The sequence below is a fragment of the Phascolarctos cinereus genome, unplaced genomic scaffold (assembly GCF_003287225.1).
Source record: "Phascolarctos cinereus isolate Bilbo 61053 unplaced genomic scaffold, phaCin_HiC Scaffold_1;HRSCAF=81, whole genome shotgun sequence".
NCBI lineage: Eukaryota > Metazoa > Chordata > Mammalia > Diprotodontia > Phascolarctidae > Phascolarctos > Phascolarctos cinereus.
In genome coordinates, this window is record NW_027555514.1 from 138,885,462 (window position 1) to 138,899,965 (window position 14,504).

Below are 14,504 nucleotides of genomic sequence, written 5' to 3' on the forward strand. Positions count from 1 at the left end.
GCTCATGGTCTTTGTTCCATTCCATCTCTTCTAACATCTAAACTAGTGAGAGACTTTGGATTCTGTAGATAATGTATTCACACAGACATAGAAGTAGCCCCAAGCTCACCAATCCTTCCATACCATCCTCTATTTCATTCCTCTGAACCTATTCTTTGTCCTCACCAGAACCTTTAGTCTCTCTTCCTCCATTTTTCCTGGTCCATTATCACTGCTTTGACTTCAATTTCTTCTTCTTTTTTTTTTTTTTAGTGAATGCAATTGGGGTTAAGTGACTTGCCCAAAGTCACACAGCTAATGAGTGTTATGTGTCTGAGGCCAGATTTGAACTCAGGTCCTCCTGACTTCAGGGCTGGTACTCTATCAACTGCACCTTCAGTTTCTTCTTTTCACAATCTAGACCTGGGATGGGGAAACTGCAGCCTTGAGGCCACATGTGGCTTTCTAGGTCCTTAAGTATGGCCCTTTGAATCAGATTTGTTCTGTGAAGTTTGTACTTAGTCAAAGGGCCACACTTAAGGACCTAAAGGGCCACATGTGGCCTCAAGGCCGCAGGTTCCTCACCCCTGAATTCTAGACCTTATAGTTAATAATAATCTGTCCTGGAGGATGGAGCCAGGAACCAGCCTGAGCTCTCCCAAATACCCCTCTGAACAAGTTAAAATAATGCCTCAAAATGAATTCTGAAGTGGCAGAAACAATAAAGGACAAATTGAAACCATTACCAGCCCAAGAACATTTAGAATGTAAAGAAGAAAGGTCTGTCTCAACAAGTGAGAATGCAGCACTGTCCAGTGCAGGCAAGCCAGCAAGAGGCCATGCCCTATCAAGGCAGCAGTGAGGCCCTACCCCAACAAGTCAGTATAGGACTTGGGGGCAACTGAATCAGCAGTATTGACTTCCAGAGAGAAGGAAAAACAGAGAAACAATGGGATAGAAGGAAATACACACTTATAACTGTGAATGGTAATGGCATGGACTCATTTATAAAACAGAAGTAGATAGCAGAGTAGGCTACAAACTAATATCCTACAATACCTTGTTTACATGAAACATATTTGAAGCAGAGAGATACACACAGAGTAAAGGTAAGAGGCTTGAGCAGAGTCTTTTATGCTTCAGCTGAAGCAAAGAAAGCAGGGGTAGCAATCCTGATTTCAGACAAAGCAAAAGCAAAAATAGATTTAATTAAAAGTGATAAGGAAGGAAACTACATCTTACTAAAAGGTACCACACACAATGGAGTAGTGTCAATACTAAACATATATATACAGCAAATGGTATAGCACTCAAATTTTTAAAGTTAAATGAGTTACAGGAGAAAATAAAGAGTAAAGCACTATACTACTGAGTGACCTCGACTTCACTCTCGAAGAGCTAGATAAATCTAACACAAAATAAACAAGAAAGAAGTTTAAGAAATGAATAAAATTTTAGAAAAGCTAGAAATGATAGAACTCTGCAGAAAATTGAATGGGAATAGAAAGGAATATACCTTTTCATCAGTGGTACATGACATCTGTACAAAGATTGTATGTATTAGTGCATAAAAACCTCAAAACCAAATGTGGAAAAGTAGAAATATTTAATGTATCCTTTTGGGAACATAATACAATAAAAATGATATTCCATAAAGGGCTGTGAAAACATAGATTAAAATTAAGTGGAAACTGAATAATCTAATCCTAAAGAATGAGTGGGTCAAAGAATATATCATAGAAACAATCAATAATTTCATTAAAGAGAATGATAACAATGAGACAACAAATCAACCAAAGCAATACTTAGGGGAAAATTTATACCTCTAAATGATTACATCAATAAAATAGAGAAAGAGCAGATCAAAGAATTGGGCATATAAAAAAAATAGAGAAAGGACAAATTAAAAGTCCCTAATTAAACACCAAATTGGCAATCCTAAAAATCAAAAGAGAGATTAATAAAATTTAAAATTAGAAAACCATCGCACTAATTAACAAAACTAGGAGTTGGTTTTGTGGGAAAAAAACAATAAAATAGATAAATCATTGGTTAATTTGATGAAAACAATAAAGAATACCAATTTTCAATATTGAAAAAGGGTGAATTCATCACTAATGAGGAAATTAAAGCAATTTTGCTCAATTACATGCCAATAAATCTCATAATCTAAATGAAATAGATGAATATTTACAAAAATATAAATTGCCCAGATTAACAGAAGAGGAAATAAAATCCCTAAATAACCCATATTAGAAAAATAAAGTAAGCCATTAATGCTCTAAGAAAAATTTCAAAGGCCTAGAGGGATTCACAAGTGAATTCTACCAAACATTTAAAGAATAATTAAACAGAATACTATATAAACAATCTGGAAAAAGAAGCAAAGAATGACTCCTACCAAATTCCTCTTACAACACAAATATGGTACTGATAAGTAAACCAGAAAGAGCAAAGACATAGAAAAAAACTACAGAACAATTTCCCTAATGAATATTGATGTAAAATTTTTAAATGAAATACCAGCAAGGAGCTTACAGCAAATATATCATGAGATTATATCCTATGACCATGTGGATATACCAGGAATGCAGGACTGGTTCGATATTAGGAAAACTACCAGCATAACTGACTATATTAATAACAGAACAAATAAAATCCTATGATTATCTCAACACATGCAGAAAAAAGCTTTTGACAAAATACGACACCCATTTCTATTACAAACACTAGAAAGGATAGGAATAAATGAAGCTTTTCCTAAAATTACAAGTAGTGTGTATCTAAAACCATCAACAAGTATTATTTATAAAGAGATAAGCTAGAAGCTTTCTCAATGAGATCAAGGGTGAAATAGCAGTACCCATTACCACTCCTATTATTCAATATTGTACTAGAAATGCTAGCTATAACAATAATTGGAAAAAAATAAATTGAAGGAATTAGAATAAGCAATAAAGAAGCAAAACTATCACTCATTACAGATAATATGATGGTATACTTAGAGAATCCTAGAGAATCAACTAAAAATCTACTTGAAGTAATTAACAATTTTAGCGAAGTTGTAAGACTTAAAATAAACCCCAGCTTTCCTCTATATTACTAACAAAGTCCAGTAGCAAGAGATAGAAAGAGAAATTCAATTAAATAGAGAATATCAAATACTTAGGGGTCTACCTGCAAAGACAAACCCAGGAACTATATCAACATAATTCCAAAACATTTTTAACACAAATAAAGTCAGATCTAAACAATTGGAAAAATATTAATTGTTCATCGGTAGGCTGTGACAATAAAATAAAAAGACAGTTCACCTAAATTAATTTACTTATTCAGTGTCATATGAAACTACCAGAAATTATTTTATAGGGCTAGAAAAAATAACACAATTCATCTGGAAGAACAAAAGGTGAAAAATATCAAGGGAATTAACGGGGAAAAAATGTGAAGGAAGGTGACCTAGCTCTATCAGATCTCAAACTGTATTATAAAATGGAAATCATCAAAACAATCGGGTACTATCTCATAAATAGTGGTGGATTGGTAGATCAGTGGAATAGCTTATGATATACAATAAATGGTAGTAAACAACCATAGTAATCTAGTGTTTGATAAACCCAGAGACCCAACCTTTTAGGACAAGAACTCCCTATTTGACAAAACAAAAAAATGCTGGGAAAACTAGAAAACAGTTTGGTAAAAACTATATATAGACCAATACCTCACACTGTATACCAAGATATGGTCAAAATGGGTACATGATTTAGCCAGGGGTGGGAAACCTATGGTCTCAAGACCACATATGGCCCTCTAGGTGTGGCCCTTTGACTGAATGCAGAAGTTTGTTCTCTGAAGTTTGGATTCAGTCAAAGGGCCACACCTGAGGATATAAATCTCCACCACTGAATTAAAAGGTTGATACCATGGGCAATTTAGGGGAGCATGGAAGTTTTCCTCTCGGATCTATGGATAAGGGAAGAATATCTGACTAAATGAGATAGAGAGCACTACAATATGTAAAATGGATAATTTTGATTATATTAAATTTAAAAGGTTTTGCACAAACAAAACCAATGAGGCCATGTTAGAAGGAAAACAGCTTGAAAAAAAAATTACAGCAAGCATATCTTTTAAAGGCCTCATTTTTCAAATATATGGAGAATCAAATCAAATTTATAAAAATACAAGTCATTCCCTCATTGGTACATGGTAAAAAGATTTGAACAGAAAGTTTTCAGATTAAGAAATCAAAGCTATCCACAGTCATATGAAAAATGTGCTCTAAATCACTATTGCTTTGAGAAATACAAATTAAAACTCTGAGATACCACTTCATACCTTTCAGATTGGCTAATATGACAGAAAAGGAAAATGCTAAGTGTTGGAGGGGATATGGGAAAATTGGAATGTTAATGCACTGTTGGTGGAGTTGTGAACTTATCCAATCGTTCTGGAATGCAATTTGGAACTGTGCCCAAAAACTATGCACACCCTTTGACCTAGCAACACCACTATTAGGTCTGTATCTAAAGAGATTAAAAAAGTAGGGAAAGAACCTATTTATAGGAGCTATTTATAGCAGCTTTTTTAGTGGTGGCAAAGAATTTGAAACTGAGGGATACCCATCATTTCAAGAATGGCTGAACAAGTTGTGGTATATGATTATAATGGAATGCTATTGAGCTATAAGAAATGATGAGCAGGATGCTTTCAGTAAAACCTGGAAAGACTTACATGAACTGATATGAAATGAAGTCAGCAGAACCAGGAGAACTTTGTACATAGTAACAGCAATATCATAAGATGATCAACTATGAATGACTTGGCTATTCTCAGCAATACAACAATCCAAGACAATTCCAAATCCTAGCCTCTTGCTAGGAAATGCTATCCTTCTCCAGTGGAGGGGGGCGGAACTGATGGAGTCTGAATGCAGATCAAAACATAATATTTTTTTTCTTCATTTATTTTTTGATGTTGTTTTTGGTCTTTATTTTCCTTTACAACATAACTAATTTGGAAGTGTTTTGCATAACTGTGATGTATAACACATATCAAACTGCTTACCACCTGGGGGCAGGAGGGACCATGAGAAAGAAAGAGAATGTAGAACTGAAAATTTAAAAAAATAAGCATTAAAATTGTTTTTACATGAAATTGGGAAAAAATAAAATATTATTTTAAAAAACAATAAACTATCCTCCACCCTTACCCCTTTGTGTCCTTGTCTTACTATAATTAATGCCTTGAAAAATAATCCACCCTCAATCATCCCTAACTACTTACCTGCTGGATCAAAGATCATTTAGAGTTGTAAAGGATCTTAGAGAACAGCAAGTCCTACCCCTTAATTTACAGATGAGGAAGCTAAGGCTCAGAGAAGGCAAACAGTTTTCCCTGAATCACACAGCTAATAAGTATCTGCAGCAAAGTTCAATTCTAGATTGTTCTAACTTCAACACTTGCACGTTGTCCAGGGACACAGGGCTCTGTGTCAATGCCATTTCATCTCACTTTGACTTTCATCACACTGTTGCGGAGCAAAACTTAAATTCTTTCTTGATTTGTGCTCTATCACACTCTCCTTAGCAGCAGTTATAATATAATTGTATGTTCTCAAGTATGCAATGTCTCCTCTACTTTCCTTTCTCTTAGATGATAGCCTCGTTTCCTATTTTACTGAAAAAAAAAAAAAGAATTTCCCATGTGAGGGTCAACTTTTCTCCTACTCCATCCCTGAACAGACCTTGCAATTCTATGTCCATTCACTCTTCCTTTAGCCCTAGTTAGAAAGAGTCAGCCCTTCTTGCCAAATTCAACTCCTTAGTCTGTACTCTAAATTTCATCCTTCCCAGAACTAGCCTCTTTGATCAATCCCTCCCTTCTTCTCATCTTCAATCTTCCCTATCTACTATTACCTCCCTCCACTAGATATGAGAATATCCCAGTTATCTTTTTTAAAAATTGCTTCATTTAGATCCTGCCCCCTGCTCCTTTATAGAAGTGGGGGCCATGGATACGGAAAATCGCATAAAGTGCTACAATTTTTCAATATATCGTTTGATGTTGCCGAACAGTTTTCCTTCCTCTTTTTTTTTTCATTCATTATTATAAGGTATGGATCTCTGGGAGAGAAAGTTTGGAGGATACATTAGGAAATGTAGATGATGCAAAAGTAAATAATTGCAATAACATCTATTTTTAAATTTTCATTTGACCTTGCCATCCTCTTCAAGATTCTATAGCTCATCTCCCTGTCATTTATTGATATCGTAATTCGATATCATAGCATCACATTATTATCATCATTAGCTCATATTATCTGTTATTTTAAGCTCATCTTTGGGAAAACATCATCTTGCTAAGTACTAACAGCCTTAGTACTTCACCTTATCATCACCCTCTGTCCCTTTCATTAGAAGGTAGAACTATGAACTTCAAAACCTTCCTTAAACAGGCAGCTCAGCTCAGAACACCTTAATTCTTTTCTGGCTACACTACCCTGGGACTTGCATGATCTTTCCCCCTTCTACCCACCCACCCCTATTTTCAGCACCCCCAGTAGATTATATGCTCCTTGAGGGCAAGAACTACATTTCTTTTTTTTTTTTTAATTTGTATCCCTAAGACTTAGCACAGTGCCTGGTGCATAGTGGCTACTTAATAAATGCTTATTGATTGTCATCTCTTTTTCATATAACTCCTAGCAAGAATTACCTTCATTTACTGCTTTACTTCTGGGCATAGGTGGTAGAATAGGGGGTCAGGAAGACCTGCGTTTAAATCCAGCCTCAGATACTTGATTTAATTTCTCTCAGTCTTAGTTTGCTCACCTATAAAATTGGGATTATACTATCATCTACCTTCCAGGGTTGTTTTGAAGACCAAATGAGATAATATGTATAAAACATTTAGCACAGTGCCCAGAACATAATAGGTGCTTAACAGGTGGTCATTTTATTTCTTCCTCCTTTCCACCACACAGTCACTTTTCAATTCCTTTTAACCTGGTTTCTGAATCCAATACTTGTCAGAAACTGTCCTCTCTGAGGTTACCAATGACATCATTAGCTGTCTAAGCTAATGCCCTTTTTCCAGTGCTCATTCTTCTTGATTTCATTGCAGCCTTCGACACGTCATCATGATCTCTTTTGAGACTCTTTCATCCCTTGGCTTCTGTGATGCTGCTCTCACCTGGTTCTTCTCAGCCCTATCTGACTGCTGCTTTTTTTTAGCAACCTTTGCTCAAAAGTTCCCATCATCTATTCCCTGCTCTGTTAGTGTGGACATTCCTCAGGACTCTGTCTTGAGCTGTCATCTCTCATCTCTTTACACTCTCTCTTGACTATCTTATCTGCCAAATCTAGATAATTGTGCTAAAGTTTTCTGAATTCCAGTTATGCAGCATCAACTGCCTGCTGTAGAACTCTTCGTGGATATCCCATTTCAATTCTCAATATGTACAAAATAAAACTTGTTATAATCTCCCTGAAAACTTTGTCTTCCTCAAGTATACTCATTTGTGTTAATTACTCTACCAACCTTCTAGTTATCCAGGTTTGTAACTGCAGAGTCATCTTTGACATTCGACAATTAGACCTCCAGTCTGCTTTGTCAATGTTCCCTCCACATCATCTTTTGCATCTGTCCCCTTATCTTTAATTATAGACACCACCCCCACTCAGGCCCTCTTCCCCTATCCCTCTCAGTTCTTGACCTTGTCTATGGCATCTCTCCCTATGGCACCATGTCAACATAATTTTCACATAGAGCTTCTGTTCAGCTCTTTTCATGGCTTCTCACCTTTATGGGTAGCCCACACACAGAGATTTCATGAGGAGTGTATCAACCTGAAATGTGTGATAGTGTTACATACTATACATATTTGTGTGCATGTTGTATTACTATAATATGGACTTTGAACTTTTTTTAAATGTCGTGGACCCATTTGGCATTCTGGTGAAACCTATGAATCTCCTCTCAGATTAATATATTTAAATGCACAAAACAAAATATGATATAAAGGAAACCAATTAAATTGAAATAAAAGTGTATTATTCCACTCAAGTTAACAGATGGATTCAAATCTTCCCATAAACCCTGTTCTAATAAAATATAAACTTTTGAGGGCAGAATATGCTTCATTTTGGTCTTTGTATCCTCACTGCCTAGGATAGTGCCTTGAATCTAGTAGGCTCTTAATAAAATATTTTAAAGTTGAATTGAAATGAAATGAAATGAAGTGTTGAAAGTCTGATTCTATCCCTCACCTTGGTATTGAAGTGACCCTGGGGTCCCAAAATCTGTCAGATCCTACCAAGCTAGACTATTTTCAAGGACAAGTAATTACAGCCTAAATGGATCTTGTCTGAGGGAAGTCCAGCTACAGTGGGAATTTGAAGAGGCTTAACATCACAAGTTTGGCAGTTACTGCTCTCTCCTCCACCCTCAACCACCAGTTACCAAAGCTTGCTAAGACTGATAAAACTGTAGGCTCTCTGAAGCACTAAAATAACTAGACTCAATTATTTATGCATTATGATTTAATTTTCCCATGAAAACTGCAAAACTATTTGTCTAATATAAGAATTTGAACACAGCATATTCATACTTCTTTATTATCCTTCAAACTTGAGATACTTTTTCTCCTTTTCTAACTACTTTGTACTTCACTATTTTATATTTTATATTTAGCCTATATATATGCATAGATGCACATTTTGTCTATCACAATAGGATATGACTTTCTTGAGATCAAAGATCATTTCCCTTTTGTATCCCTAGCACACAGCTTAGCACACAGTTGGTGCATGATAAATGCTTGTGACAGAATGATTGATTTGTGATTTCATATAGGTGGTTATTTCCTCCATCTACTGATGAGATCACCAGCTTAATACTTAGCAGATTGCCTTTCAGAGTTCCTCATCCTGTAACCAACCTGATGATGAGTTTTTCTTAACTTAGCCACACAAAAGACCAAAGGTCATCACTGTGCCCATACTCAATGCCTGAAAACTGTCTGGATATGTCACAATTGATTTCTACCAGGATCCCTCAAGAATATATAATGGCCTTCTTTTAAAATGCCACCATATCTATTACCTTAAGTTAAACATCCCTGGCTAGCAGATAGGAACAGATAGCATACTCATCGTACAGTTGAAGAAATTCTGTACAGAGAACGAGCATCAGTTTTGTTCTGTTTTTCATCTGACCTGGATTTTCATTGGTATAGTGAGCTCCTGTGGCATCTCCCCTGCCGATGCAGATCAACACCTTCTCTGACACTTAAAATATTGTAGAGTTGCCTCTGACATTTACAGGTTAAGTAATTTGTCCAAGGTCATATTGCTTATACTTAAACCCAGGTCTTTCTGACTCCATGACCAGCTTTCCTTCTACCCATCCTGATCCCCAGCTATCTTATTTGTTATTCATTAGCAATCTGTTCTCCTGCAATAATCCTAGGGCTCTTTCCTTTCCACAGCATAGTAGTGAAGGAAACCGTATTGGTACTGGGATATTTTATCATCTGAAAGGAAAGGTTTTCAAGGTGGAAGTCCTATTTAAAGTGAGGTGGTTTTGTGGAAATGCAAGCTACACAGAACTCTGTTTTTGCTGAAATGGCTTTTCCCTTACAAACCTGAAAGGAGAAAAAAAAATCTTTCAACTGCAACTCCATTAAAAGTCAAGCAATATGTGTTGGGTTTTTTTCCCCCATTCTCCTAAGTCCCTTTACTTTTCTTTTTTTTTCCCACAAATTCCTTTCTCATTCGACTTCATTTTCCCTTCTGAAGTAGGAAATGTTTATAGCTGGAGTTAAATCAAGACAGTGTGTCCCCCGCCATATGTATCCACGCACACGCACACGAGTTAAATTAAACAATTTGTGCTTGTATATAGAGAGTCAGAGGGATTGCAATTGAAAAGGGGATAAGTATTCCATCCTTCTAAGGAATGCCATAAGTGTTTTGTTTGTTTAAGCTATGTAGAGCTAGTATATTATCGTTACTGTTGTTCAGTTGTTTTCAGTCCTGCCCAACTCTTCTTTGCAGTTTTCTTGGCAAAGATACTGGGAGTGGTTTGTCATTTCCTTCTCCAGTTCATTTTACAGATGAGGAAACTAAAACAAACAGGGTTAAGTGACTTGCTCAGGGTCACACAACTAGTAAGTGTCTGAGATCAGAGTTGAACACAAGAAGACTCATCTTCCCAAGTCCAGGCCTGGTATTCCCTCCATTGCACCACCAGCTTCCCCCAGAGCTACTGTGATACAATGCTCAAAAACACTGGGTTTGGATTCAAAAGAATGAAGTTTGAATCTTGGCATCTAGGTTGGTATCTAGATTACCCTAGACAATTATTTAAAGATCTTTGTTGCTTTTTCTTCTCATCTATAAAATAAGAATGGACTAATCACTAGGGTTGCTTCCTCTCTAAATCTCTGACATACTTGCTAGATCTTTGTTTCCCCTTTTCCTACTTAAAATAAAAAAGCAGGCCCCTCAGCTGCTCCTCAATAGATTTTCTGTTTGTAGATGAATATTAGAATAATAAGTCGCCCTCAGAGCATCTTGTCCACTACATAAATGTGACACTTAGATAGGTGGGGGGGGGGCAGAATACTTTGTTGAATGCACCTGATCCATTCAGTAACAAGGACCTGAGACTATATTGTTAGGTCATCTCACCCAGTTGTTTTGGGTACCATGTAAAATTAGAGGATGTATTTAGGTATCAGCCACAGTTCCTGGAGCCCCTCTCAGTGTGTATGGCAACTGCTATGATTTGGTCTTTTACTTCTGGCTATAATGTATAGTAGGCCAGGATCTTGTAGTCAAGATATGTGAGTGTAGATTTATCCAACTACTCTTTTGGCTAGTTATGTCACCATACAGTAGGAGATCCCACCCTTCATCTCCTCTCTAATGTATTTCAAATGAGGTCAATCATAAAAGCACACTTATGTAATGCTTTACAATATTAGAAGCTAATTAAAATAACATTAAGGCAATCAAAGTAGGAACCTTCCAAGAAAAAAAATAAATACAATCTCCTTCATTTACCTTGAGATAAGTCAAAACAAGAGAGCTAAGAAATTCCTCCTAGTTGCTTTTGTGGGGAATGTCATAGGGCCAAAATGACAATTTGTTCAGTTCTGATGTAATAAAACACTGGGGATTTATAGATAGATGGGTGGATAGAGTTCTTAACCTGGGATAAGTGAACTTTTTAGAAAAATATTTTGATAAATGTATTTCAGTATAAATGGTTTCCTTCGTAACCCTACATATTTTATTCATGAAAGAAATTAGTGTAAGAAGGGGTCCACAGGCTTCACCAGACTGTCAAAGGGATCTAAGACCTCCCAATATGTTCAGAACCCCTGAAATGTATAATTAAATGGTTGCTTTATTTAAACACAAAACACAAAGTACTAATGAGCACATAGCTCTCTACAAAAATATACCCAGGGTGAAAGGGGCCAACAGAGCTAAATGTTGAGCCAAGGTTGAGTTGCTCCTGAAGTGTAGGCAAGATATCCTCTACAGGCTGCTAGGTATCCTACCTCCCCAGATTACCCACCTTATCAGCTGTTCCAGTGATATGCTGATAAATGTGTAATAATTGGTTTCCAAAATACGTACATATGCATATAGCTATTTTACATTTACATACACATGTAGTCATACATGTATATAATGTATATGTATACTCATGATATACTTAAAATTTTTAATTCCTGGAATAAAACAATCATTTCCATAATATAGCATAATAAAAAGATGACTGCACATAAAACTACAAATCTATTTCTGTTTCTTTTAAAAATATAATGAAGTTATCACGTAAATTTATTTTTTTCCTTTCCCTATCCTTCGCCACTCTAGAGATGGCTAACATTAGACAAAATATGTATATGTGTGTATATGTAAAATCATTCTATACATGCTTCTATTTGTCAGTTCTTTCTCTGGATACAGATAGTGTCTTGCTTCACATGTACTTTGTACTTAATTGGGGTATTTATAATAGTCAAAATGACTTATTCACTCAAAGTTTTCTTAAAACAATATCGTGCTTACTTTGTACAGCATTCTTTTGGTTCTCCTCTTCTTACTCTTCATTGTTTTGTGCAAGAATTTCTAAAATCATTCAGCTCATCATTTCTTACAGATTTGTAGTATTCCATCGTAATCACATACCACAGCTCGTTCAGCCATTTCCTTATGGACTGACATCCTCGTGATTTCCAGTTCTTTGCCACTACAAAGAGAGCTGCTACAAATATTTATTTTTTCACTTGAGGTCATTTTATTTCTGAGACATCCCAAACTATTTTATGATAATGAGAACAAATAACACACGCAGTGACACTCTGTATTCTGATGGGACAAAGAAAAAAATGTAGGATCATTTCATTTAGGGAAGTTGTATCTTTCCATTAGGCTGTGTATATCCTTTCCTATTGTTGTCATTCATTGGACAGTTAGGGTTTACAGCACTGAACTAAGTGTGGCTGCAGGCATGCATCTCAGGTATGGAATCTGCTCAAAATCCAAGTTAAGAATCATTCCAAGCACAAGCCATACCCTCCATGAGGGCATGTACCATATTTTCTCTGTTCTGGATACCGAAGTAGGGAGTGGGATCAGTGTCTGCTCTTTTAAATCCTCTAGCAGTTCTTCACTATCCCAGATATGCGTGGACCCTCCCACAATCTCACCCAACATTTGGCATCAACACATTGACAAATTGAGTAAGCCAGGAATTCTCAGGACATCGCTGCATGTAGGACCTGATCTCTACAGGAAATCGACACAGCAGGATTGGCTCATTAATGGTGTCTGTCATCAGTCTCTCAGAGGCTGCTGGGATATCCTCTCTGAATTCATAGTAGGTGTTATCTTCCTTCTTTACATCATGTTCCTTTAGCCACACAATGGCATCTGAGTATTCCATCTGTTTGAAAGTATTTTAGAGGGTATAAAAGTCAGGTTGAGGCCATGTAATAAGCTTGCTGCAGACTATTTCAAAACCCTGTCAACTACATCACAAACCAAGTCTTCCAAATGGTTTAGAAGATGATAAAAAGTCAGGAAAGGGCACTCAGCTTCAATGTGAGGGTGCTGTGCCAGGTGCCTTTGTGTGCTGGACTGTTCTATATAACTGAGCAATCAATACAAAAGACATCTCCTAAAGCTGGGATGCAAGTCTCTAAATATAACTGTGATGACTGACTCAAAAATGCCTCTCCTCTAAAATAATCAAGATTGAAAAGTATGGCACCACTATCCACCTGTGTTTATACTAATGTTGGAGGAGTGACTTCATAATATACCATATCAAAAAAAAAATGATCTCCAAAGTATGTAGTGACCATTGAATGTGCTTTCAAGATTTTGTACGTGTTTTTTCCTTAGATCATCACATATCTATTATTAAGCTGGACATCTACATCAGACTCTTTGTTTATCAGGTTATCAGCTCCTGATAAACAGGGGCTAAGCCAATCAATTCCTAATAGACACAGTTCAGCTCATGGCTTCCTGGTGCCTGCTTGCCTTCTGGTATAAGATTGAATGTTCCATACACTGCCACACTACTCTCTGTAGACAAGACTGCTCCACTGTAACACTGACACAGTTCATCTCACAAGACACATTAAAGATATCCTGTACCATTTCTTAACATGAGAAACATTAAATTCTTCCCTTGCCTACGTAACCTGTGAAGCCAGCCAAACATTGTCACTCATTGGCCTTGATGTGCTTCTAAAACACAAATCTTTGTGTTTTGCCTATAGAAGATTTCAGTCCTGGTTAATGGTAATTTTCTTTGCTTCCTCTAGATTTCTTTCTCTTGTCTTCTGCTAAATCATAGCTGAAGAACATTTATACATACACACACACACATACATATATATATTTCACATTTTTATAATTTAACATTTAAATATAATGTATTTATATATATTTATGTTCTTCAGCTATGATTTGGAAATAATATCCCATCTCTCTTTTTCTTTTTGTGAATCCACATAAATGGTAGGAAATGGCTCCTTTCCTGCTGTCATCAAAGCTTTTAGGACTGTTTTAAAACATTTCCCTTTTGTTCCATCACCAGTTGCATCACTTCCCTCTCGATATAATACATAGAGTTCCCATAGCCTGATTCAGGCCACCACATGGGTTACCTCCAGAGCCATTTCAACCCAGCCTCCATCCCAATGGGCAGCATGTATCAGCAGGGGCAGCACCTTTCCAGATTACCCTGTGTGCTATGTTGCTATAAATATTTTAGAACACTTAAGTTCTTTTCCTTTTTCCATGATCGTCTTTGGAAATAGACTGAGTAGTGGCATTGCTGGGCCAAAGGCACGCCAGGGGTGGGAAACCTGTGGCCTTGTGGGCCTATAAAAATTTGGATTCCGGGGGTGAAGCCAAGATGGCAGAGTGAAAGCAGTGACTTGCTTGAGCTCTCCCCCAAAACACCTCCAAATACTCATAAAAAATGTCTCT

At 36.5% G+C, this 14,504-nt stretch overlaps 1 pseudogene; it reads right to left on the bottom strand.

Annotated features, from left to right (window-relative positions):
- Nucleotides 1–12,379: 12,379 nt before the first annotated feature.
- Nucleotides 12,380–14,191, bottom strand: LOC110206910 (asparagine--tRNA ligase, cytoplasmic-like; annotated as a pseudogene).
- Between the last annotated feature and the right edge of the window lie 313 nt (nucleotides 14,192–14,504).